This window comes from Pongo pygmaeus, chromosome 10, assembly GCF_028885625.2.
Source record: "Pongo pygmaeus isolate AG05252 chromosome 10, NHGRI_mPonPyg2-v2.0_pri, whole genome shotgun sequence".
NCBI classification, from domain to species: domain Eukaryota; kingdom Metazoa; phylum Chordata; class Mammalia; order Primates; family Hominidae; genus Pongo; species Pongo pygmaeus.
Genome location: NC_072383.2, coordinates 69,243,221 through 69,269,794, shown reverse-complemented (window position 1 = coordinate 69,269,794; position 26,574 = coordinate 69,243,221). Strand labels below are relative to the sequence as shown.

The window sequence follows — 26,574 nt, the reverse complement described above, 5'->3', positions numbered from 1 at the left end:
AATTCTTTGCCAAGACCAATATCGAGAAGAATATTTCCTAGGTTTTCTTCTAGGATTTTTATATTTGGAGGTTTTACATTTAAGTCTTTAACCCAAAAACCAGGCATGATGGCTCATGCCTGTAATCTCAGCACTTTGGGAGGCTGAGGCGGGTGGATCACTTGAGATCAGGAGTTCGAGATAAGCCTGGCCAACATGACGAAACCCAGTCTCTACTAAGAATACAAAAATTAGTGGGGCATGGTGGTGTGTGCCTGTAATCCCAGCTACTCGGGAGGCTGAGGCAGGAGAATCACTTGAACCTGGGTTGGGGAGATTGCAGGGAGCTGGGGCGCCACTGCATTCCAGCCTGGGCAACAGAGAGAGACTCCATCTCAAAATAATAATAATAATAATAATAATAATAATTAATAATAAATCTTTAACCCATCTTGAGTTGATTTTTGTATATGGTGATGGGTAGGGCTGTGGTTTCATTCTTCTGTACATGGAGAGCCAGTTATCCCAGCACCATTTGTTGAATAGGGAATCTTTTCCCTATTGCTTATTTTTGCTGAGTTTGTAAAAGATCAGATCGTTGTAGGTGTGTGCCTTTATTTCTGTGTTCTCTTTTCTGTTCCATTGGTCTATATGTCTGTTTTTGTACCAGTACCATGCTGCTTGGGTTACTGTAGTCTTGTATATAGTTTGAAGTTGGGTAATATAATGCCTTTAGTTGCTTTTACTTAGGATTGTTTTGGCCATTCAGGCTCTTTTTATTTGAGTTTTATATGAATTTTAGAATAGTTTTTTTAGTTCTATGAAAAATGACATTGGTAGCTTGACAGGAGTCTGCAGATTGTTTTGGGCAGTATGGCCATTTTAACCCTATTGATTCTTCCAATCAATGAGCATAGAATATTATCCATTTATTTGTGTCATCTCTGATTCCTTCCAGCAGTGCTTTGTAGTTGTCCTTGTAGGGATCTTTCACCTCCTTTGTTAGATATTTTATTCAGTCTGCAATAACAGAAAAATATTTAAAATCTCAGAAGTAAAGAGAAACCAGCCATTACCACATCTATACAATTTGCTTCATTAAAATATTATTTCCTTCAGTGAACTTAACCACTTGTTGGGAAATTGTATGAACAAATTAATTAATCATGGCACTGAAATTGCTTACTAAAACTGTTTATTTAGTTTTAGTTTTAATTTTTTTAGAGACAGGGTCTTACTCTGTCACCTAGGCTGGAGTACAGTGGTATGATGATAGCTCTCTGAAGTCTTGAATTTCTGAGCTCAAGAGATCCTCCTGCCTTAGTGTCCTAAGTAGCTGAGATTACAGGCACATACATGTCTGGCAAATTTTTAAATTTTTTGTAGAAATGGGGTCTTACTGTATTGTCCAGGCTGTTTTCAAATTCCTGGCTTCAAGTGGTCCTTCTTTCTCAGCCTTATAGTTTTTGGGATTATAGGCATGAGCTACCACTCCTGGCCTCTAGTTGTTGTTGTCGTTGTTTTTAAATAATGTGTTTGTTTATCATCCTAGTACCAGGCATATCAAGACACTCAGTAAATATTTGTTGTTATTTTGCTTCCTTTTAATCATTACTGCTTATTGTCTGAATTTCTCAAGTATGGTGGAATGACATAATGCTGCATTGAATTCCATAATTTAAGTTCCATAAATATTTTCACATACTTATGTTTGTAATCAAGACATGAGGTGTTTACATTGATAAATGGTTTCTCTTTACATCAGAACTAGAAACAGTCACTGTATTTTATGGCTCCATGAAAAGTACACTTCTGTGTATGCACATCAGCCTTTATTTTCAAAGACTGGAAGAGCTACAGAATGAAAGAGGGTCTGTGATTGTTAAGACAGATGATGGCCTTATAGCAGGAGTAAAAAGGATTTTGTGGCTGACACCTAATTTTAGGTGAAGATAAAAAAGATGAAAAGAAAATCTACCTACTGATGAGAAGAGGTGTCTGGGGCCTTTCTGATTATCATTAGAGCTTTGACCAGATGTAGCAGTCTTAGTGGGAAAGAGTCCTCTGTTGTGGGGTTCCAGAATCTGATGCCATCAGGACCAGCTGCAGAGCACTCCAGTCAAAACCAATACATTCTCCAGCCTGACCCTGTCATGGGGTCTAGTTGTCTGTATTCTTAAAAACTGACCAGATGATTCTAATAGCCAGATATATCTGGGGTTGAATGTAGGATGCAGTAGATACAATCTTTTTCTTCCTTTCTTTCGCCCTCCCCCCCCACCTTTTTTTTTTTTCGAGTATTGCTCATTTCCCTATGTATAAAGCCTCTGGATAAAGATTTTTGAACTAAAGATGTTAAAATGTACATTAGAAAAAGGGATAGAAGTCAGGTAAATTTTATGCCCTGAAAATGGAAGTTTTTTTTTTTTTTGGTTAAGAAATATAGGCCCCCAGTTATGATAAATTTTTATTATAAATCTTTAGAACCAACACTTCTATATTTAACCAGAAAAAAATCATTTATTTTGGGTGATCCTAATTTTGATTTCCTTTATTTTGGCATCTGGACATATTTTTAATAACAGTAGATGTGAAAATGCCTTTACAAAAGTATTATGCTTATCATTTCAAAAGGTTTATTTGCAGTGCCATGTTGTTTATTTTGTACTGAAAGTTAAAAACTCCCTTTTTTGCCAGTAAGCTATCAGTTGTGACAGTTGACTGAAAAAGGGGAGAATTCTTGAAAGGGAAGAAAAATTATGAATCCTTTCTGGGAATACTTGGTCAGAAAACAAATTCTAAAGACTCAATAATTTCTCTAGGGATAGAGGGGTGTTTTGTTTTGTTTGACAATGTTTTGTCAAAACATTGGCTGCCTTCATTAAAAAAAAAATCAACTGCCGAAGTTTCTGCTAAAACCACTGAGAGCTGTCAAGAATCAACCAGAATGCAGCTTACCTGCCCTGATGAAACTGAAAAATTAAAACAACATGTGAGTGGGAACACGTGCATAAGAAAGAGCTTTTAAACATGCCTGTTTCTACTTGAGCACTTTTAAAAGGAGTAAATATACGCAGGGCCACAGCCTAAGTTTAATGCATCTTTTAGTGATGTTTTGAAACAAGAATAAATTCCCCAAAGATAACCCAGTGGATAAATTAAGAATAAAAAATAGACTTTGATCTTTGGTATGAAGCTGAGTTTCAGTTATTCAGCAAATGCTTCTCTAATGACAAGCTACTTTATACTACACTGACAGATATAGAATGTTATGCAGTTGATATTATGATTGATACAGAACAGTTTTGTTTTTTGAAATTTATTTTTATTCATTTGGTTAACACATTTGAATATTCTTTGTATGATAGGTGCAAGAGGTGCAAGAACAGATGGTTTCCTGCCCTCATTAACCCTTCAGTTTAGGTCAGGGGGCAGCAAACTATGGCCCATGGGCCAAATCTGGCCTGTCACCTGTTTTAGTAAATAAAGTTTTATTGGGGCACAGCCATGCTCATTTGTTTACATGTTGTCTAAGGTTGCTTTCACATTGCAGTGGCAGAGTGAGTAGTTGGGACAGAGACTGTGTGGTCCTCAAAGCCTAAAATACTTACTGTCTGACCCTTTACAGGAAAAATTCGCAGACTCTGATCTAGGTTCATTCTAAGGTTGTGTGTCGAAGATGGAGAAAGTAAAGAACAGACACAAAACAGCAAGCCCATACACTTAAAAAAATCACTGTATCATACATATAGTAAATACTAAAAAATACTTGGATAGAAAATATCTCTTGCTGACTAGCTCATATATTTACAAAATCATGTTAGTAAGTCTAAGGGTATGTACCTGATCCTTGAGTGGTACAGTAATCTCTCTAGTGATTACAATGTAGTCTACAAATGCAGACAACCAACAGTACTGTGGCGTTATGCTGCAGATTCATAGTGTTCATTATAAAGGGAACAGGTTGAAGGAATGTGACATAATACAAAATTTTCAGCATGGCAGAACAGTAACTTAAAGTATATCCATTTCTAATGGGCTCATATTGTCTTTTTTGGGTTAGACCGAGAAAGAAGTGTTGGGTAAGAGTGATCACAGATAAGAAAGGGACTACAACCAAAATGGCAGCACCTCTAAGATAGTCTTTGTGCCCAGTGTGGGTGGCTGATGTCCCAGCCAGATCACTATCCCCTTGGAAGCTGTTTTAGTTAAGAAAATTCAAGATTCTCATCTTATGTGATAGAATTCAGGCACAGAGGTACAATGCCACAGTGCCAGTTCTGTGTTACTAAACTGCTAGTTTAAGAATCTCCAGAATTGCCCCTATAACTTTCGAGCCATGTGGGGAAGACTTCCTTCTAACTGTGGGCTGTGAAGTAGAGGGATCTCCAGGGAAACTGTGGGACTTTATGTGAATTCTTTATTTACCTAAGATGATAAATCCATCACAATCTTTATGCTACCATGTGGAAGCCCACCAACTGTGTAAGGACATGGAGGAGGAGACTAGCTTTTTATTATAACTTTCGACTAGTGGAAGGATGCCGGGGTTCTCCAAGCCTCCTGAAATAGGGGCTAAAGAGGTTCTTGTCTTCCTTACATCACCGATAGACGCTAAGCTTACTGCATGTGCAAAGTGCCTAACAATTGTTTGCAAAGTGACTGGGAAAAGTGGCCTCAGTGGCAATGCGTTGGGTTGAGAGAGAAAGTGAGAATGAACAACTCTTAATTTCATTAAATTACCGAAGTATGCAATATCTCATTTTCTTCAATTAAATTAGTTTCACTTGTTCATAATTTGCTTTATAATATCATACTTAGTAAAACATACAAATTGTTTGGCTTTTAGTAAATAGGGATGACCAATTCAAGTAAATAACTTCATTTAACCCAGGAAAAATCCAGTCACATACAAGCAAAAAGTAGAGAGAGAGAGAAATAATATCCCAGTAGTGCAAATTTATTTAAAATGATGAAGCTTAGTGGATTGGGCAGACTATCTGGTTTCAAGACTTTGGCCTTCTCTCTGGGCATCGTGAGCTTATTGCTGTATCACTCTGAATTAGCTTCTTGCCTTTGCTTTGTCTTGAATTTTTTTTCTTAACTAAACCAAACATCCCACTTGACTAAATATATAGTTCTATTTTCTTCTACTTAAAAAAAAGAAACTAGGGTTTCGGGAAATTCAGTTTCTTTCCTAGAAAATATCTCTATAATAATATCAGTCCTATTTAACAGATAGTTGTGAACTACAAATGTAGGCCGGTGTATATAAAAATGAAAAGCTGTCACCCCCTGACCCCCTCTTCTTACAAGCTTATTCTTATTGGTGGTTCCTTCTAGTTCTTATGTCCTTCAGCTCTCTGTCTAATTTGGTTAAGCAGACAACTAAGGAGGTCTCAGCTTTTCATCACTGCTAGGATCGGGGGAAGGACATTTTTTGTGATACTATTTTCCTTTTTTATCCTTTTTAAATAAAATAGAAATTTTTATAATACTTAACTAGGGTTCTCATGAGGATTGAATAACACCATGCGTATAAAACACTTAGTGGCAAGTCTTGCACTTACTGTTAAATAAATTATAGGTATTATAATTCAAAGTCTGAAATAAAATGTGGCAAACATTTTCTTACATAGTGATTGTGAAATGAGGGGTGTGATCCTTGCCAGAAATCAGAGTTTATGGATTTAAATCTCAATATGAGATTTAAAATATTTAATTCAGGGGAATCCGGACTGATTTTCCTTGCAGGGATAATTTCTGTTTCTCTAAAGCATCAGATTCCCTGGGTATGGTAGGCTGCTTTGTCCTGAGTATCAGAGATAAGTGAAAAGGAAATGGAAAGCCCTCATCTTCCTAGGAGAGAGTGGACTCCCATGTCGTAACTATTTAAGATGGTTTTTATGTTACATCCAGGACCAGATAAGAGGCATGATGATAAAGACCAGGAGAAACTAAGGATTGCTATTGTAATATATATGTGTATTGTGAATTCAAATAAATATATATATAAAGGTGATATGACATAGGTTGGGGAGAGGCAAATTATTCACTTAGTCACTACAATTTGATTTGATGACAGTGGAGTTGGGTGAGTGGTATCATTAGGGAGCTTTCTATTAAAAAAAGAATGAGGATGTATAGTTGAGCATGATGGAATACTTATTGTGTTATGTGCTTCATAAGTAGGTTATCTCATGTGAACCTCACAACAACCACATGAGATGGCTATTGTTACTCCACCTCAGAGATGAATAATTGCAAGAGGATGAACAATTCGTCTGGGACCACAGGGCAAGTAAATTACAGGGTTGGGATTAAAATTCAGTCTTTAGACCTCTAAGGTCCGTGCCCTTTTATTTATTTATTTATTTATTTAATTATAAAATATTGCCTTCCTTTAAAATAGGATGTTTAGACAAAAAGAAGGAAACACAGATAAAGAAAATCCAGATGCTAAAATACTTGAGGTTATGAGATTGAGAAACAGCTTTGAAGAAAAACTCAAAACTTCGGACCCCAAGAAAGTGAAAGTGGAGGCTGAGCTGTATTACCAAAGTTGAAATGGGTGATTGGGAAGTCAGCCAGAGCCACTGTGCCTTTTACCCTTCTTCCTACTGCGTTTGACATGTCTCTGCTTTAAAGTGACGTGATTGGGAGACAGTATAATGTAGTGGAAGAAGCCCAGGTTCAATAGCCTTCAGCTGAAATCTCAGCTTTGCAGTTGTTGGCTCTGTGACATTAGGCAAATCACTCAGTCTTTTTTAATCTGTCAAATAATCTCTGAAAAGAAAAACTATCCAAATAAACAGCCTAGTATAATTATAATACTAATTACATGTAATCTAGAAAAAACCCTGCTTCTCACAGTTAAATTAATTCCTTCCCCTCTTCTGCCCCCAGTATTATCTTTTGTCCAGGGAAACAGACTGTGAGATGGGAATTATGGTGCAGCACGTTTACTGGGAAGTGCTCTCAGGAACACCTGTAAAGGACGAGGGAAGTGGGGTGGCTGGTGGAAGAAGATGACCTGGGATGCATTTGCAATATGTCTCAGTTGATCCCACACATCATTCTGAAGCTGGAATTTGCATTTCAGAAGTGTCCTGAGTTGCAGCTGTCTCTGGGGAAGGGACACGACTTTGATAGAGACACCCTCATTTTGCCAAGGGCCATTCCCTGAAAGGGATTCAGCTGTGAGCTGTTAGCAGGCAACACTCTTGGTGTCTGCGGGAGTGAAGTGGGGCTCTGGACAGCACAACTCAGCATTCTCCAAATCTTTATTGTCCTAGATATAGCTAGCTAAAATTATCCATTTGCATCCTCAACTGTCTATTCCTTTTGTTTCTTCCTTCTCCTACCCCAGTCCTTCAATGTAGGGGACTGAGGATTCACATTTGCTGAGGGTTTATTGTGTACCTGGCACTGTGGTAGGTATGTCACATACATAATCTTATTTAACCCTTAAAACAGTTCTAAGAAATAGGAGGAAAGTGAAGTTTATAGAGTAACTTGCCCAAACTGACAAGGTCCAGGACCAGGTGTGGAAGGCAAAGCAGTTTATGTACCCCTGCACATAGGCTTACATCCCTTCACTGCCTCCACCAAATCTATTCTTCTTATAGTTTCTAATGTTGCTATTTCTAGTATTCCTTCAGTAGATATCTCTGAAGTATGCCATGCTACAGAGCTTTTTGGAAATGTGTTTATTTTATTTTAAAATATCTGTATTATCCCTTTAATATATTGTGTTTAATTTGCAGGGAGTTACACAACCTAAAATCTGGCAATCATCAAGGATCTATAAATATAAAGGTGAAGACAAAATAATTCCATCTTGTTCATAGGCAGCTTGCTAATTTCATTTTGAAACTCTTTATTAAAAATCCTTACAATATAATAAAAACATCTTCAGATGGGGATCAGTTTTTCAGGACTCCACATAATGGGTCATCAAGTTCTATCCCCTCTTAACGTTTTTAGTGACTTGGTAATTCTTAAAAGCAAGAACACAGTCAAAGAACCTCATTTGATTACAGTAAATTGGGAAGAGATTTTTTGTTTTTTGTTTTAATGAGGATAACAAAGTGATGTCAACTTAGTAACAGATAACAAGCATCTTCTGTTTGATTTTTTTCCCCTGCGAGTTTTGACAATAGTTCCCAGCCCAAACTGATGACATTTCTTCTTCTTCTTCTTCTTCTTCTTCTTGTCCCCCTCCTCCTCCTCCTCCTTCTTCTTCTTCTTTCTTTTTGTTCTTCTTCCTCTCCTTTTCTTTCCTCCTTCCTCTTCCTCCTCCACCTCCTTTGTCTTCTTCTTTTCTTTTAAAAGTGCCAACCAAAAGAGGAAAATGTTTCTTGGTCGAATTCTTTCTCTGTATCCTACGGAGTTGTTGGCAGTTTAATGAATTTAAACCAATTTCCAGTTCTTTCCTTACTTCCACTGAAATCTTTAAGATATTTCTGAAAAACTTTTGTGTGTCAGTCCCACATATTATCTCTAAAATATATTACTGTGAATCAAATTTCCATATGAGTCACTTTTTCCCCTATTGTAAATAGTAATGTAATTCATTAGTTTTTTTTCAGCCACTAAATTTCCACATCCTGGAAGCTACTGATTTTCTCTGGTAATCTGTCACATTGACAAATCTTGCTTATTATAAGGATACTTCTAAAGAATGTTGAAAAAATCATATTGCTTCCTTGCCTTCACAGAAGGTGATTTTCCTATGTTTTATATTTCCTTAAAAAGTATGGATTTAAGAAACAAAATTCACCACTCAAAGTCAAAGTCATGATGTTCAACAGAGAAATGTGGTAAAGCGCTGGGCAAAGTACATGACTAATATATCACTCTTTCCTTCCATTCTAGGACAAATGGTAGAAGTGAAGATTTGTTTCTGACCCTCAGTATTTGTCTTAATATTTGATTTTGCTTTCTTAGGTAGTTCACCCTTGCTCCGCACATTCTGAGCTTTACTCGTGGACAGTCATTCTCATGGATCCTTCTCTACTAAAGTTTCCAAAAGGTTTAATTCATGTAGACTGGCCTCTTGATATTATAGCAATATAACTTCTGGAAGTCTTTCTTGGTTTTTAAAAAGTGCCATCTCCTTCTCCATTCTTTTATTTTGTTGCAAACCAATAGTATTTTTTCAGTACCTTATTGGTTAAGCATTTTCCATCAGTGCCTAAAAAAGAGAAAGTGTTTTTGAGTTTTGACCACCCTGATTAGTAAAAACATTAAAGCACAAAAGGATTCAAAGTTTGTATGCTTTAAAGATCAAGTAATTAAAAAATACTCTTTGTTCTTAGTTTTATGTGTAGGAAAATGTTGAGGTTAATTATCTGGCCATGTGGGATAATTTGACTCTTAATCAGTAAATTTAAAAGATCTTTCATAACATAAAAAAGATCCAGCTCTGCCAAGGACAAATGACTGGCACTGAAATTCCGTTGTTAGCTTAAGTCATTGATATGTAAAACAAAAGAAAATTCTTTGGCAGAAAACAGAGGAATGTCCAGATGGTTTCTATCTATTTTTCCATTGATTGTATAATTAAAATCCCCTTTAATCATCAGAAAAATTGAGATAGAATGTTTGTAATAGAACAGTACTCTGTTTTAAAGAAATGCTTTTTCGGCGGTAGGTTCACTAGTAGTGAAGTATTTTATGAATGTGCTCTATGGAGAAAAGGTATCCAGATAGCTCATTTGGGGATGTAACTGCCTATTTGCAGCATTATGTTGATTGTGCCAGATGAGACTAAATGCTAGCCCATTAAAATGAATATGAATTAGCAATGATCTCCTGCCTTCAGGTGGTATTTCCCTTTACCTGAAGCAGGATTTGCACCTTCAGTGGATTCATAGGTGGGCTGGTTCATTTAGAAATTAATTACTAAGGAAAGCACCAATAAACTAATTAGTAAACTTCTAATTCATATCCTCAGTGATTATAGGACAGAATTTGTTTTCCCAGGAAACTCAGACCTAGTTTTGCTAACCTTTTCATATCCTGTGAAATGATGCATCTGTTGATGTTGGTCAGTAGTAGAAATACATTCCCATGTGTTCCTGCTAAATTCCATCCACTGATCACTAGACAGTTATTGCTCTATACATATAGAAAGTACATGTAAATCCATGGTTATAGTATTTTTAAGTTGAATGACTACTTAGAATCTTGCATAACATTATCTATATCTGTGTGTCCATATCTATATATCTATGTCTATCTCTGCATCTCTGTCTTTATCTGTATCTCCTTGGTTTATAAATGGTGTCAGTAATGATTTTAAAATGAGAAACAGAAAAATAAACAAAAACAAATATTCTAGTGCCGGATCCACCATCTCTGGGATATTTTTCTTATTTTTCATTATTTTTACTTAATGGTTATTTTCTAGCACTCTAGGAGGCCGAGGTGGGTGAATCACTTGAGTCCAGGAGTTCCAGACCAGCCTGGGCAACATGGCATACCCCATCTCTACAAAACAATACAAAAAATTAGCTGGGCATGGTGGCACATGCCTGTGGTCCCAGCTCGCTGGGAGGCTGAGGTGGGAGGATCATTTGAGGCCAGGAGGTGGAGATTTTGGTGAGCTGAGATTGAGCCACTGCACTCTGGCCTGGGTGATAGAGAGAGACCTTGTCTCAAAAAAAAAAAAAAAAAAAAAAAAAAGTTATTTTCAACGTCTTTACTTTGGGCTAAGGAGACAATATTGTCATGAGTTTTAGGATGCCGGTGAGACAAAAATGCAGAAACAGAGGATCTCTTTCCTAGTAATGGTGGATACAGTACTATGGAGAAACAGTAGCACTTAGGGGGAAGAGCAGTGTTTAAGGAGAAAAAACAGGGAAGGATGTGAAGGAGATTCAGTTTTCTGTGGCTCCTGGTAAGCCTGTGTGGTTCCTGCTGGGCAGTGGCTCACAATCATGGAACCTAAAGCCACAGGCAGGTAGGGCAGGAGGCGTTGGTCCTAATAATTGCTATGCTTATTAAGCATTTACTGTAAATCATGTGTGGTTCTAAGGACTTCACATAGTTTTTCTTTTAACCCTTACAACAGCATCTAGGGATGGGCACTATCATTATTCTCATCTTATGGATGAAAGACTTAGGTAAGTTAGGTAATCTGGAGGTCCAATCATTCAAATTCAGGTAATTTGATTTGAGAGGCAACCTCTCTTGATCATTGCTTTGCTCTGTCTCTAAGTATAAATATGGCATAATCAAGCAGAGGTGCTTGTCAGCTTTCAAATAGGTCATTGGAAGACCCATGTCAATACCAGGGAACATCCCTGAAGCAAACATTAAGAAGGAGAACTGTTGTCTACTATAGTCAGCCATTTCCTTTCTGCTCTCCAAGTCTTGGTGGTTCCAGAGGGAGTGATGTTACAGAAATGATAGGAAAGGGGGTAGGTGGCACTCAGGGTTTGACCTGTCTTGATTCTGCTTGCCAGTTACGAGAATGTCTCAATACCTGCTCTGTATTTCCAAACCAAGATTTGTTTTTGTATAGGTTTTGTATGGTTTTGATTGGTGTGTCACTATATTTTTAGTTGGCTGATAAGTTAGATCCTGTGGTGATCCTGCAACATGACTTATTATTTAGTCCTCCAGTAATCCAAGGGGACAGATATTATTACCATATTGCATAAAACCTGTCACATATTCCCTCCTTCCACGTACTTTAACATCACTAAGTCAGGATGTCTCTTGAAATTGATATGTGTCTAGTTTAATTGGCAGCATGACTTTCATTCTTAGTGGCACATAAAGTAATAGTGCAGCTTAAACATGATGGTGATTTGCCATGGAATATCATGCAGCCATAAAAAAGCACGAGATCATGTTCTTTGCAGGGTTATGGATGGAGCTGGAAGCCATTACCCTCAGCAGGCTAACGTGGAAACAGAAAACCAAATACTGAATATTCTCATTTATAAGTGGGAGCTGAACAATGAAAACACATGGACGCATGGGTGGGGGAACAACATACACTGGGGCCTGTTGGTGGGTTGCGGGGAGGGAGAGCATCAGGAAGAATAGCTAATGGATACTGGACTCAATACCTAGGTGATGGGTTGATCTGTGCAGCAAACCACCATGACACACGTTTACCTATGAAACAAACTTGCACATCCTGCACGTACATGTACCCCAGAACTTAAAATAAAAGTTGAAGAAAAAAATGATGGTGATTTGAATCCAGTGAAATATCATATCTATATTTCAGAAAGGCAACTGAGGAGGTTAAATAATTTCTTCTATGTTGCTCATCTAGACACTAGTTGTGACATATAATGTCTAATTACTGAGAAAATCAATTTTTATTTCATGCTAGTCACAGTTGGTCTACATTCTCCAACTTCCCCTGCAGTTAGGTTTGGCATGAGAACGAGTTCTGGACAATGGAATATAGATGGATAACTGGACCCATAAAAATTATTGCTTTTCTCCACTCTTTCTTTTTCCCAGTCTGCCAGCTGGATACCAACTTCCAGGACAATCCTGGGAACCACATGTTGAAGATGGCTGGACTTCTGCAATGTGATTTATGAATGACTGTGTGGAACAGAGCTGCCTTTTCTTTCCCACTTTCTTTAGTCTACTGATTGACTTTACATGAGTGAGAGATAAACTTACACTGTGTTAAGCCACTGAAATTTTGGGATTAATGTGTTGCAAATAGATTATGTTACTTTAACTAATACACTGGCAGAATTGAGATTCAAGCTTTGTCTTTCTAATTCTAAAACCTGTCTTCTTAAATAGCATTTCTCAGGGTTAACAAGTGTTATATTGAATAAAGATTTCCATTCTGTAAGAAGTTTTGGAAACAGTTGAGCAAGTTTCTCGATCCAAGTCTTCTTGCAGCCATTCCAATATGCATAGTGAATCTCTTAAAAGTGTCATATGTAGCTTTAATAGTGCTCTATGACATTGGTTATGCTTCAGACTTCCTTTAAAGACCCTGAGTCTTGTAAAAATATGTTAGTTTGTATAGGGCCATATTATTAATCAAATCTTATAAATACATTTGAAATTATAAATAAACTTCTGTAATGCTTTTTAAAAAACAATTTCAAATTTTATTTTAGATCCGGGGGGTATATGTGCAGGTTTGTTACCTGGGTATATTGCGTGATGCTGAGGTTTGGGATACAATTGAACCTGTCACTCAGGTACTTAGCATAGTATCCAGTAGTTTTTCACCCCTTGCCCTCCTCCTTCTCTCCCCTCTCTAGTAGTCCTCAGTGTCTATTCTTCCCAACTTTATGCCCGAGAATCCGCTGTTTAACTCCCACTTATAAGTGAGAACAGATGGTATTTTGATTTTCTGTTCCTGGGTTAATTCACTGCATAGAAATTATTTTCCTGCATTAATTTGCTCTTAGGATAATGGCCTCCAGCTGCATCCATGTTGCTGCAAAGTACAGGATTTCATTCTTTTTATGGCTCCATAGTATTCCATGGTGTATGTGTACCACATTTTCTTTATTCAGTCCATGTTGATGGGTACCTGGGTTGATTTCATGTCTTTGTTATTGTGAATAGTACTGTGATTAACATTTGAGTGGATGTGTCTTTTTGGTGGAACAATTTATTTTCTTTTGGACATATAACCAGTGATGGGATTGCTGACCCAAATGGTAGATTGATTTGAAGTTTTTTGAGAAATCTTCAAACTGCTTTTCACAGTGGCTGAACTAATTTATATTACCACCAACAGAGTATAAGTGTTCCCTTTTTTCCACAGCATTGCAACAATCTGTTGTTCTATGACTTTTTAATGTTAGCCATTCTGACTGATGTGAAATGGTGTCTCATTGTGATTTTGATTTGCATTTCTCTGATAATTAGTGATGTGGAGCATTTTTTCATGTATTTCTTGGCTGCTTGTGTATCTTCTTTTAAGAAGTGTCTGTTCATGTCTTTTGCCCATTTTTAATGGGGTTGTTTGTTTTTTGCTTGTTGATTTGTTTAAGTTCCTTATAGATGTTGGAAATTAGGCCTTCGTTGAATGCATAGTTTGTGAATGTTTTCTCTATTTCTGTAGGTTGTCTGTTTACTCTGTTGATCATTTCTTTTGCTGTGTAGAGCTCTTTGGTTTAATTAGGTCCCACTTGTCAATTTTTATTTTTGTTGCAATTGCAACTTATTAGTCATAAATTATGTCCCAAGGCTGATGTTCAGAGTGGGGGCTTATAGCTTTTCTTCTAGAATTCTTAAAGTTTGAGGTTTTACATTTAAATCTGTAATCCATCTTGAGTTAATTTTATTATATGACAAAATATAGGGGTTCAGTTTTATTCTTTTGCATATAACTAGCCAGCTATCCCAGAACCACTTATTGAATGGAGAGTTACTTTCCCATTGCTTATATTTGTAGAGTTTGTCAAAGATCAGTTGGTTGTAGGTGTGTGGCTTTATTTCTGTGTTTTCTGTTCTATTCCATTGATCTATGTGTCTGGTTTTGTACCAATACCATGCTCTTTTGGTTATTGTAGCCTTACATATAATTTTAAGTCAGGTAATGTGATGCCTCCAGCTTTGTTCTTTTTGTTTAGGGTTACTTTGGCTGTTCAGGCTCTTTTTTTGGTTTATATGAATTTTAGAATAATTTTATCTGGTTCTGTGAAAAATAATGTTGATAGCTTGATAGAAATCTGTAGATTGTTTTTGGCAGTATGGCCATTTTAGCAATATTTATTCTTTCAATCCATCCATGGGCATGGAATGTTTTTCCATTTGTTTGTGTCATCTATGATGTCTTTCAGCAGTGTTTTATAATTCTCTTTATAGAGATCTTTCACCTCCTTATCTACCTGTATTCCTCGCATTTTATTTTTTTTGGAAGCTATTGTAAATGGGATTGCATTCTTGATTTGGCTCTCAACTTGAACATTATGGGTGTATGGAAATGCTACTGATTTTTGTACACTGATTTTGTATCTTGAAATGTTACTGAAGTTGTTTAACAGTTCCAGAGGCCTTTTGGCAGAGTGTTTAGGGTTTTCTAAGTGTAGAAACATATTATCAGTGAAGAGAGACAGTTCGACTCTTGTTTTTCCTATCTAAATGCCTTTTATTTCTTTCTCTTGCCTGGTTTCTCTCGCTAGCACTTCCAGTACTATGCTGAATAGGTGTGGTGAGAGCAGACATCCTTGTCTTTTTCCAGGTTTCAGGAAATGCTGCCAGTTTTTACTTATTCAGAATGATGTTTGCTGTGGGTTTGTCATAGGTGGCTCTTATTATTTTAAGGTATATTCCTTTAATGCCTAGTTTCTTGAGGGTTTTTTTAAATCATGAAGCAATGTTGGATTTTACCAAAAGCTTTTTCTGCATCTATTGAGATGATCGTATGGTTTTTTTTTAATTCTGTTTATGTGGTGAATCATATTTATTGATATGCATGTGTTGAACCAGCCTTGCACCCCAAGAATGAAGCCTACTTGACTATGGTGAAGTAACTTTTTGATGTGCTGCTGGATTTTGTTATTATTTCATTGAAGATTTTTTTTTGCCTATGTTAATCAAAGATATTGGTCTATAGTTTTCTTTTATTATTGTGTCTTTGCCAGGTTTTAGTATCAAGGTGATGCTGGCTTCATAGAATGAGTTAAGGAGGAATTTCTGGGAATAGTTTCAGTAGTATTGGTAACAGTTTTTCTTTGTGTGTCTGGTAGAATTTGGCTGTGAATCTATCTGGTCCAGGGCTTTTTTTTTTTTTTTTTTTTGATCGGTAGGTTTTTTATTGCTTATTCAGTTTTGGGACTCGATTTCAGTCTGTTTGGGCTTTCAACTTCTTCCTGATTCAATCTTGGGAGATTGTGTATTTCTAGAAATTTATTCATTTCCTCTAGACTTTCTAGTTTGTGTGCATAGAGGTGTTCATTAGAGTCTCTGAGGATCTTTTGTATTTCTGTGGGATTGGTTGTAATGTCGTTTGTCATTTCTGATTGTGCTTATTTGGATCTTCTCTCTTTTTCTTTGTCAATCTATCGGTAGTCTATTGATTTTGTTTATTCTTTCAAAGAACCAATGTTTAGTTTCATTGATTTTTGGGTCTTGATTTCATTCAGCTCTGCTTTGATTTAGTTATTTCTTTCCTTCTGCTAGCTTTGGAGTTAGTTTGTTCTTGTTTTTCTAGTTCTAGGTTTGATGTTAGAATGTCAATTTGAGATCTTTCCAACTTTTTGGGGTTGGCATTTAGTGCTATAAACTTTCTCCTTAACATTGCCTTTGCTGTATCCCAGAGTTTTTGGTATGTTGTGTCTCTGTTTTCATTTATTTCAAAAAATTTTTTGATTTCTGCCTGAATTTCACTATTTACTCATTTCCAAGTAGTTGTATTGAAACGTCTCTAATATTAATGATTTTCTGGCATTATATTTTTCAGTCTAGTTGGTAAGTTTTCTATCTAGTCAAAGAACTTAATTACCACATACTGTGCAAGTTATTAAGCAATAATTATTAGTAAAACTCTTGAGGGCAGGGTCTGAAGTTTTCTTATTCACCACTGTGTTCCCATCTCTCTGTCACAGTGCCTATGGCATAGTAGGCACTTAATAATTATATGCTGTTCTCATTAAAGAGATAGCTTGGTGGAATAAATGTTATTATAGGAGCTGTGAACCTTATTTCTTCACTTACTGAATAAGGAGAATGATTTTTTATTTCAAAGGATTTTGTGATAATCAAATGAAATGGTGTACATATGATGTAAGATATTTACACTATTTGGTAAACCTATAATGTAAGATATTTGTACTACTACTAGAATGAAGCAGTATTCAATAGACTGTATTTAACACATATTTTTTCACAATTGTTAGGCCTTGGCACAGACTTTGTATTATGCATAGGTGATAAAGCTGAATCATGTGTCTCTTCTCCTTGGAACACAAGGAAATTTGAAACTCAATAAATTTTTTGTGCTTAGCCTTGCTTAGCTCTCAGAGCTAGTCTGTTTCCTTGAGTGTACCAGGTAGCCATATGGAAATGCATTCAGCAAATATTTGAAAGGAGGATATAAAGAACTCCAGAAGTACCAAAAAAAGATAGTTAAAAACCATGTAATGAGTAATCTCTTGGACTAACTGGGAAAAACAGGATTCAAATTTGTAAGTCCTTATTTTCCTTTCTGAATTCTGCCATGTCTGTTTGTCTTAGAATGAGCAACACATTAATAATCAAAACCAGACTAGTGTTTGAGTAAATGTCCTTCACATCAACTCCTGATTTCCCTTTGGTTCTATACAAGAAAGCATTCATTACTTTCATTGGCATAAACTTTTCATTTTGAAAAGTACTTGGATAAAATGTGTCCTGTGATACTGAGTATTCTCCCTGTTAATGTGCTATGTATATTGGATGTATTGCCAAATTTATTTAGACCCTCTTTAAGTGTTAGTGGTGAAATTAGATTAGATTGCTTTCTTTCAAACATCTATCTTTCATCGCTGCAGGATGAGATGCTTTTTTTGCCAATTGACAAGGACGCATGTGTCAGTATTTTTAGGCAGCAATATATAGTGCTGTATCAAGGAAAGGAAATAAAGCCCTTAGATTGTGGTAATGTACTGAATGGGCCAGGGAACAACTTACGCCCTTTTCCAAGAAACAATTCCAAAAACAAAATGTTTTCTCCTGAGCTTAAATGAAAAGCAGATACAACAAAAGCTTTAAACTGAAAAATAATAGATTCACTGGCATCAGGTACTGAAGGAGTTGAACATTATTTAGACTTCTCAAAAAGTTGGCTGTGCCTGTTAGATGGGTGTCCAAAAATTCTCTGGAAATTATTGTCTATGTTAACCATAAAACTACTAAACAGTTTATTATTGTCAAATTCACTTAAAATGAATAACCTTGATCTCTCTGTAATTCCCTTTAGGGAATAGCCTGTGGCAAGAGTATATTTTACATGTCCATTGTTAAGCATTTCAATAAATCAACGTGATGCAGGAAAATCTAATATTTCTATGGAAATCTCTATGCTTTCATTGCTCTTTTCATATTATTAAGGCTAGTGAGTCTTATGCTAAAGAATTTGGGACTGACATTTTTCAGTTTAAAGTATAGTTTATGAACACTGATGAAAAGTATGTTTCTTTCTGTGGAAATTCATTTTTCTTAGTGTGCATTATCTCTCCTCTTATTCTCCAAGTTTACCTTAAACTCCTGTCAATTCAAATTGGTTCTATTATTCAATCACAGATATACCCCTCATATTTTCCATAAGAGTGATGCAGGCATCAAATATTTGGCTTTTTAAATTTTTGATGGAGTCTTATAAAAGCTATTGTTGAGATCATGTTGGGATTCTGTGGTATAGGTTTTAGCTATAGGTAAACAATCATCCTTTTTTGCCCATGACTGAGGGATTTCCTGGGACAAGGGATAGTTGCATGCAAACTGGAACAGTTGGTCAACTTACTGAATTACTTACATTAAAATTATGTGAAAAATACCTATCCCAGTAGCACAGCACTGATTATGAAATATATATCCCCAGAAGATCTTCATTTTTAAAAGGGTTTGTAATTCATTTTAGACTCACTCTTTGAAATAATGCTTATTAGTTCCTGATCATTGTTTAAAAAAGAGAATTAATTTTATACCTCTAGCTTTTAAAAATTATAATTTATCCATTTTGTACTTAGCCTAGACTAGTAGATTTTGCTATGTTCAAAATGCATAATTTATTGTAACCTTCCTATAGTCTTTCTTGGTTTTGATTTAATAAGACATAAGAAATTATAGACCAAAACTTCATAAAAATAACTTTAAGTTATTTATTTTCCAGTTACCCATTTTCTATGTTGAAATATTTACTTTTAGAGGTCATTAAATGTATTTCTACTTCTTTGTGAATTTGATTAATTATAAAGTTTCCTATGCATTGTTTTTGCTGAGAATCAGATATTCAGGTTTTATATGTCTGAAAAATAAATCTCTTGTCAACACTCCTCACTCCTTTTTATTATCCCAGAACTCTAGTTTGTAAAACTGGCTTGATATGTGTTGACTTTTTCTTATAGATGACTCTGCTCTCTCTTGTGAAATGTTGTAAAACTCCAAAGAGCTTGGACTATCCTAAATTTTGAATATTTCAAGATGTATTCTAGTTAGACATAGTACATGGGGCAAAGAATACCCATATTCTTTGGAGACTTTGAGTTTGGAGGATCAATCTTAGAAAATAACCTTCCTTTCTTCAACTTTGGTCTGAAGGGCATTCCTTTTAGATTTGCAAAGAATCAATTTTATACTACAGGAGTAAAGTGGGTCATAATATTGAACACAAAAAGTTACGTAAGCATATTAATTCACTGAGGTTATGGCTAATAGCTGCAGTGTGTGAACACACCCAAGTGGCCCATTTACTCCTGCTGGTGCAACATGGAATGACAGTTTGTTAGCAAATGTGTTGAATGTCTATTTCACCCCAGAAGAAAGTGAAAGGAAATAGAAGATGTGGCTGGCCCACCTCTCTATCTCTTATGGAAATAGATATGCTAATATTATACGTCAGAAGATGCCAGTGGGTGGCCATATTAAATAATAGAAATTTCACCTAGTTTTCTCCTTCTGTGTGTAGTGTGTGGGCTGTTTTGTCATACTTCATATTATCAAGGGGTTAATTAAAGACCTCTGAGGTCTTCTACCCATCTTCATTCTTTAACAGTGAGCAGATCGTTATATAAAAAAGTGATGAGTTAAACTACATATCATGTCTAGTATTAGGTGAAATTATGCTTCCAAGAAGAGCTAAAAAAACAACTGCTGTTTCCTTTGTGTGTCTTTTGTAGAATACATGTTTTGATATTTTACTGCTTAGTATATTTAGTGTTTTTAATACTTATATAATATTTATAATTCTTTTCCAATGGGAAAAGATACATTTTAATTACATCACAAATGGCTTTTCATGACATTAAATCTACAGAACTGGCTATAGATCTTCTATTCCTTGAGTCTGAAATAGATACATAGATATAGATAGATAGATAGATAGATAGATAGATAGATAGATAGATAGATAGATGATCTCCTATAAGGTAGTAAAGCTGGCTATTAGCTCTACCAATATGGCATGCTGCCTTTCCTTATTTTAATAATTCAATTGTCTATTGAAGATACATACCTGATAGCTGCACAAGAAATGTTATTTGTTTTTAACTTTTGAAGAGTAAATTTATGTATTTTCTCTTAGGATGGTAATGGGAAAATCAGGAAATGTAAATTTGATTCCTAATGACCACCTTATTTTAATAGTTAATAATTTCTCCTGGATCTCTAAGCAATGTATATAGCAAGTTTTGTATACCTTAAGAAATGTAAATCACACATTATCTTTATTCAGAAATAGAATATCTTCTGGGTTTATCTCTTTCTCTAGCAAATTATACTTTAACCACATGTGCTGCTAAATTATTAATTCCCATCTGTCAGTTTCTCAAATGGAACCACTGAGGAAACCTGAAATGGTCAATGGTTAGCTGTTCTCTAGACAGTCATAAATATACAACACATGTGGCTGAGAACCCATGACCCAATGCCAGAGAAATTAGGTGTAAGGGCTGTGCAAAAGCAGGCTGAGGTCTCAAAAGGCCATAAATGAACACTGCCTCTCCCTCTGTGGCATCTTTCGTCAAGCATATCATTTCAAAGGAAACAGTAATAGTTCTTTAAAAAATTTATTAATATTTTTATGGGCAAATCATAATTGTATACATTTGTGGGGCACAATGTAATGTTTTGACATATGCGTACAGTGTGGAATGGTTAAATTTAATCAACATATCATCACCTCAGTCACTTTTTTTTGTGATGAAATATTTGAAATTTGCTGAGTAATTTTGAAATTATGATGTATTATTATTGACTATAATCACACTGCTGAGCAATAGATATCAAAACTTATTCCTCTTGTACAAAGCGAAACTTTTTACCCTTTGACCAACAATTCTCCACTCCCCCCTCCCCACAACTCAGCCTCTGGTAGCCATCATTCTACTCTACTTTTATGAGTTTGACTTTTTTTTTTGTTTCAGTCTCTGAGTAGCTGGGATTACAGGTGTGAGCCATCACAACTGACTAATTTTTGTATTTTTAGTAGAGACAGGGTTTTGCCATGTTGGCCAGGCTGGTTTTGAACTCCTGACCTCAGGTGATCCACCCGCCTCAGCCTCCCAAAGTGCTCAGATCACAGGCATGAGCCGCTGCGCCTGGCTGATTTTCTTTTTAAGATTCTACATGTAAGTGAGATCATGTGGTATTTATCGTTCTGTGTCTGCCTTATTTTACTTAACATAATGTCCTCCAGATTCATTCCTGTTATTGCAAATGACAGAATTTCCTTCTTTTGTTAGGTTGAAAAGTGTTCCATTGTGTATATATACCATATTTTCTTGATACATATACACAATATTGATGTCGATGAACACTGAAATTGGGAAATGATAATAGTTCTTCACCAAACTTAAATACTGAAGCAAGTCAATCATCTGGTATCTGGTGCCCAAAGAGAAGATTTCTGGGTCTTTCCCCTTGCTTTATTCAGGTAAACAAAGTAAATATGAGGGTCCCTGTTTTTCAGAATTTCTATTGAGGCAGAAAATCTGAGGAATTTCACATCATGTGAAAATAAAGAGCTAGTGAAATACTAGAAAGCAAGGTTCGAAGAAATGGTTTTAGTGATGCACTTTGTGAAGTAATATCTTCTGAGTTTTTCACATCTTTTAAATTTATTTTTAAAGCTGTGGAGTTATTTGCTGTTCTTTCAACATGCCAAGATCCCATGCTAAGCCTCAGAGCTTTGCATTGGTTGTTCTTTCTACCAAGAATGCCCCTTTCCCATTCCCATATTGGCTTTTCCCCTTTCTTTATTTCAGTCTTAGCTCAAATGTCTTCTCAGAGGCCCTGCCTTGTAGATCACACTATCTGATTTAGTGTTTTCATTAGAGCACTTAGACATAGAATTTGAGACTGAACATCATTCATCCATTTATTATTTGTTCCTGCCAGTAGAATGTAAGCTCTCTGTAGGCAGGGAATTTGTTCAGCTTAAGACTGTACCACAATCTTGTACACATCATGAGCATGATAAATGCTTGTTAGCAAATTAATGACTGATTTAGAGTAAAGCCAAAATGGTATATGGCTGTTTTACTATAAGAAGGAATTATTTCTTTTCCAAGTTAGAAGCACAAATAATCTGCTTCATTATAATACATGCCAAAATCAGGTGAGAAACTGAAATTGCTTTTCAGTGACACCTGATGATGAGTTGTGTGGCAACAAAGACCCAACTGGGGAAAAACGTTAATCTGTTCCCAAACTCCTGAGACATAAATCGAAGCAGTTCCTGTATTTAATGCATGCAGTCAATCAACATAATTATCATCACCATGTGAACACATATCTATTGCGTAGCAAAACTGTACCTCTCTTCTGAGGATACCTACAGGCAACAAGGAAGAAGCACGTGGTGCCTGCACATGAAAACCAGCACAAAAAACTGCATAAAGAATACAGGGATATCGGCTCTGAGCCTCAGCTCAGTCCCATTTTTGTTAATCTCCCAAGAGCATATGGTGCTGATCACTCACTACTTCTTAAAAATACTCCCTCTTCTTTAGAAAAAGTCTAATGTTTGTCTACTGCACTGTTTTCTTTAGCAGCTCTTCTTCCTTGGTCTTCTCCTTAAGAATGGATGTTCACTAGAATGCTGCTGTTTTTCTCTTCTTACTCACACTCTACCTGGCAGCCTCCCTTATCATCTTTATGCTTATCATGATGCCTTAACATATGCCTCTAACACTGACCTTTATCCCATTTCCCAGGCTTGAATTTCCGACAGCTCCTGGACATCTTTGCATAGGTTTTCCCCTAGGCACCTCAAGAATATTATGTCACAAACTAAATCTGTTCTACCATTTCTTCTTCTGCTTTCATCATTTTAGTTTCGATTGATCGAAGAAGCTATCTTCTGCTTCTTAGGTCACATCTCACTAGCTGTCTTCTTGTTTTTCTCCTCCCTACTGTTTCTCTGTCACTGCTCTGTTCAGACTCTCATTATTTTCCATGTTGGCTATTGTAATAACTGAAATGGCTTCTTGCCTTGTGTCTCTGGTGTCATCAACTTATTTCCCTCTTTTGCAAACTCCTCCTCAACATAATTATCATTTCCATAATCACTTACTTCCAGAAGAAACATAATCATTTATTTCCAGAAAAAATTTCCAATTATTTTAATAAAGGCCTAGAAGTTCTGCTGAAATCTGGCCCCCAGATATTTTTCTAGGTTCATTTGCCTCTACAGTCTTGACACAGCCAGCCCTGTTAGACTATTTGTTCCCATTGGACACTCCTTGGGCCTCTTTTCTCTGTGTCTTTAATCATGCTCTGCTGTACGTCTGTGTTCCTTTTCTCGATTATTCCCATTAAGAAATCCCATTTGCCACTTTATTCATTTATTTATGTATTAATATTATTTTACTTAAGAGGAAGGGCAACGCAAATGAGGAAGTCTTTATACACTGAGGTTTGGGGTTCTATTAAACTTGTCACCCAAATAGCGAACATAGTACCCAATAGGTAGTTTTTCAGCCTTTGCCCACCTCCCTTTCTCCCCTCTCTGGTAGTCATCAGTGTCTAGTATTCCCATCTTCATGTCCATGTGTACCCAATGTTTAGCTCCCACTTATAACTGACAACATGTGATGTTTGGTTTTCTGTTTTTTGTGTGAATTTACTTAGGATAATGGTCTCCAGCTGCATCCATATTGCTGCAAAGAACATGATTTCGTTCTTTTTTATGGCTGTGTAGTATTCCATGGTGTATCTATACCACATTTTCTTTATCCAATCCACCGTTGATGGGCACCTAGGTTAATTCCATGTCTTTGGTATTGTGAATAGTTGCTGTGATAAACATACAAATGTGTGTGTCTTTTTGGTAGAATGATTTATTTGCCTTTGGATATATACCCAGTAAATGGGATTGTTGGGTCGAATGACAGTTTTACTTTTAGTTCTTTGTGAAATCTTCAAACTGCTTTCCATGGGTGCTGAAATAATTTACATCCCCCACCCCCAACAGTGAATAAACATTCCCTTTTCTCTGCAACCTTTCCAACATCTGTTGCTTTTTGACTTTTTAATAGCCATTCTATCTGGTGTGAGATGGTATCTCATTGTGGTTTTGATTTGCATCTCTGTGACCATTTGCCATTTTAGATCTAGCTTAAATGTCTACTATGAAGCCTTTGCATTCGGAGAGCTCATGCTTCTTTCTCAATTTATTTAATTCTACCTGTGTTAGAATGGCTTTCTCCCTCACTGACTGCGAACTCTATTCAGATCAGCTGCTTTACCTGTCCCTCTTCATAGTCTCCATTAGCACCTCCAAGTGTACTGTCTTGAAGGAATACAATAAATATTCCTTAAAATAACTTATGTTGTATGTCTTGGGTTCAGAGAAAAGTGACCAGTGACCATTCTACATCATAGATGATAAACAATTATAAGAGTCACTCTTCTCCTATTCATAGGTTGCCATTCATATGCTATTTATGTTTAGAAAAGTAGTTTAGACTTGGGCTTTGATGTTAAGCAGATACAGGTTTAAGTTCTGTCTTTGCCGTATACTAGTTATGAAACTTTGGGTAAGTTATAAAATTTCTCTAAGCTTCAATTTATTTGTATATCAATTGGGGAATAATACTTTTTGTCTAATGTAGGATGATTGTGAGGACTGGTAAGTTATGAATGTAAAGTGCTTAGCACAGTGCCGGGCATATAGTAGGTTCTCAATTAAAGCTATCTATTATTACATTTGTCATTGTTATTCTGAGCCTCTATGTAGTTGAGTGCAATCCTAAGATATCTTCATAACAAATATTAGGTGGAGAGCAAGCTTTTCATGTAACTCCTTTATGTCTTTGGAGATAAAGTAGATATGTCTCATGACACAAAATCTTTGGTTATATAATTTCTCGGTATGCCTATTATCAGTCTTGCCTTTTGTCTATGAAATTTTAAAAAAGCAAGACAAATAAGTATAAACATTAATTATGCTACAAAAATTGCTCCTTGTTAGTGATATAAAAACAAAACAATTGTAACCTGATGTGAATTACAAAGATAACACAGTAAGGTCATCAATATTGTCCTCTTTACTTTCCTTTTGAACAACCATTGAAAGCTAAATTAATTTAGATTGCTGAAATGTCATCTTGGCTACGGTTTTTGTCATCTTAAAGCCAAGAGTAAAATTGCAGTTTAATTGGCTTCTCTGATTTTGGCAATAAATGGTATAATAGATGTTACTTAGGAAATTTTGACCTTTTCAAAAGAATCAAGATTTGTTGTTTTACAACTTCTGAGAGTATTTAAACCCCAAAAGGGGGTGGGGAGAGAAAAAAGAGAGAGAAAGAGAAAAATCATAAAAAAAGAATATATCATGGCCAAGTATAATTTTTGAATAAGAAATTGGACTAAAGTGATGTTCGTGAGGTAATTTAAGCTTCATGAAAGAAAACTGGCATCACAAATACAGCATTATTATCTGCATGTGTATTTATGTGACATTCATCAACATGCTAGAAAAATTTAGAAACATATTTAGATAGATGTTATTAAACATGAGGGGTGTCAGGTTAATACTCAGAAGAATGCTGTATCCTGGAGTTTCTAAGGAAATCACAAAATTGTCTACCCACAGCCTCTCCTTTGCCCAGATATATACCTAAAATATTAAAAGATTGCTTATTTGGTTTCATTTAAAGTCTTTCCACAGGTAGAACCTGTTACTTGATCTCAATGATCTTTTCTGGGAACAGAGCTTCTGCTTTCTGAAAATGTTAGCTCTTTTTTGGTCATCATTGGTATGTAGTTGCTGTTTTTGCACCTCTCTTATCTAAGCAATATGGTCTACTGTTTCTTGTTTGTATGTGCATCTAGAATTTGCTATTCTAAAAGTAATGTATGTACATGAAAATAGTTAAAGCTATATATATGAAAGTAAAGTTTTTCTTTTTTCATCCTGATCTAGCCCCTCAGAGAAAACTTTCTGGTTTCAGTAAGCTTTATTTTACTTTATTTTTTGGTTTTCAATTTTATTATAATACTTTGAATTTATTTTTTGAGGTATGATTGACATACAAAAAGCTGCTATATATGTTTAATGTACACTTCATGAATTTGGGGATGAGTATACACTTGTGACAGCATCACTATCATCAAGGCCATAAGCATAGATATTAATATTATCTCCCACAGTTTCTTTCCACTCCCTTTGTTATTACTATTGTTTTCAATCTTCATTTTGGTAAAAACACTAACCATAAATCTTATGGTTAGCAAATTTTAAGTATACAATACAATGTTGTTATATATATAGGCACTGTGTTGTGTAGTAGATTTCCACAACTAATCATGCATAACTGAAACTTTGTACCTTTTAACCATTTCGTCCCTATTTCCCTCACCCCCGAGTCCCACCCAATGACCATTGTACACTCTGCTTCTATGGTTCTATTTCAGAATAGTGGCAGAATATGGAACATATAT

At 35.8% G+C, this 26,574-nt stretch overlaps 1 protein-coding gene across 3 annotated transcripts in view; it reads left to right on the top strand.

The window, feature by feature from the left end:
• TSPAN8 (tetraspanin 8) overlaps positions 1-26,574 on the top strand; it is a 291,505-nt gene that overhangs the window by 55,127 nt on the left and 209,804 nt on the right. Inside the window, exon 1 of one of the 3 annotated variants that reach the window (XM_063646505.1) lies at positions 17,097-17,117. The exons of the other annotated variants lie outside the window; for them this stretch is intronic. The gene's annotated coding sequence lies outside the window, so the exon portion shown is untranslated. Of the gene's footprint in view, positions 1-17,096; positions 17,118-26,574 lie in introns of those variants that run through there. 3 annotated transcript variants of the gene reach the window in all.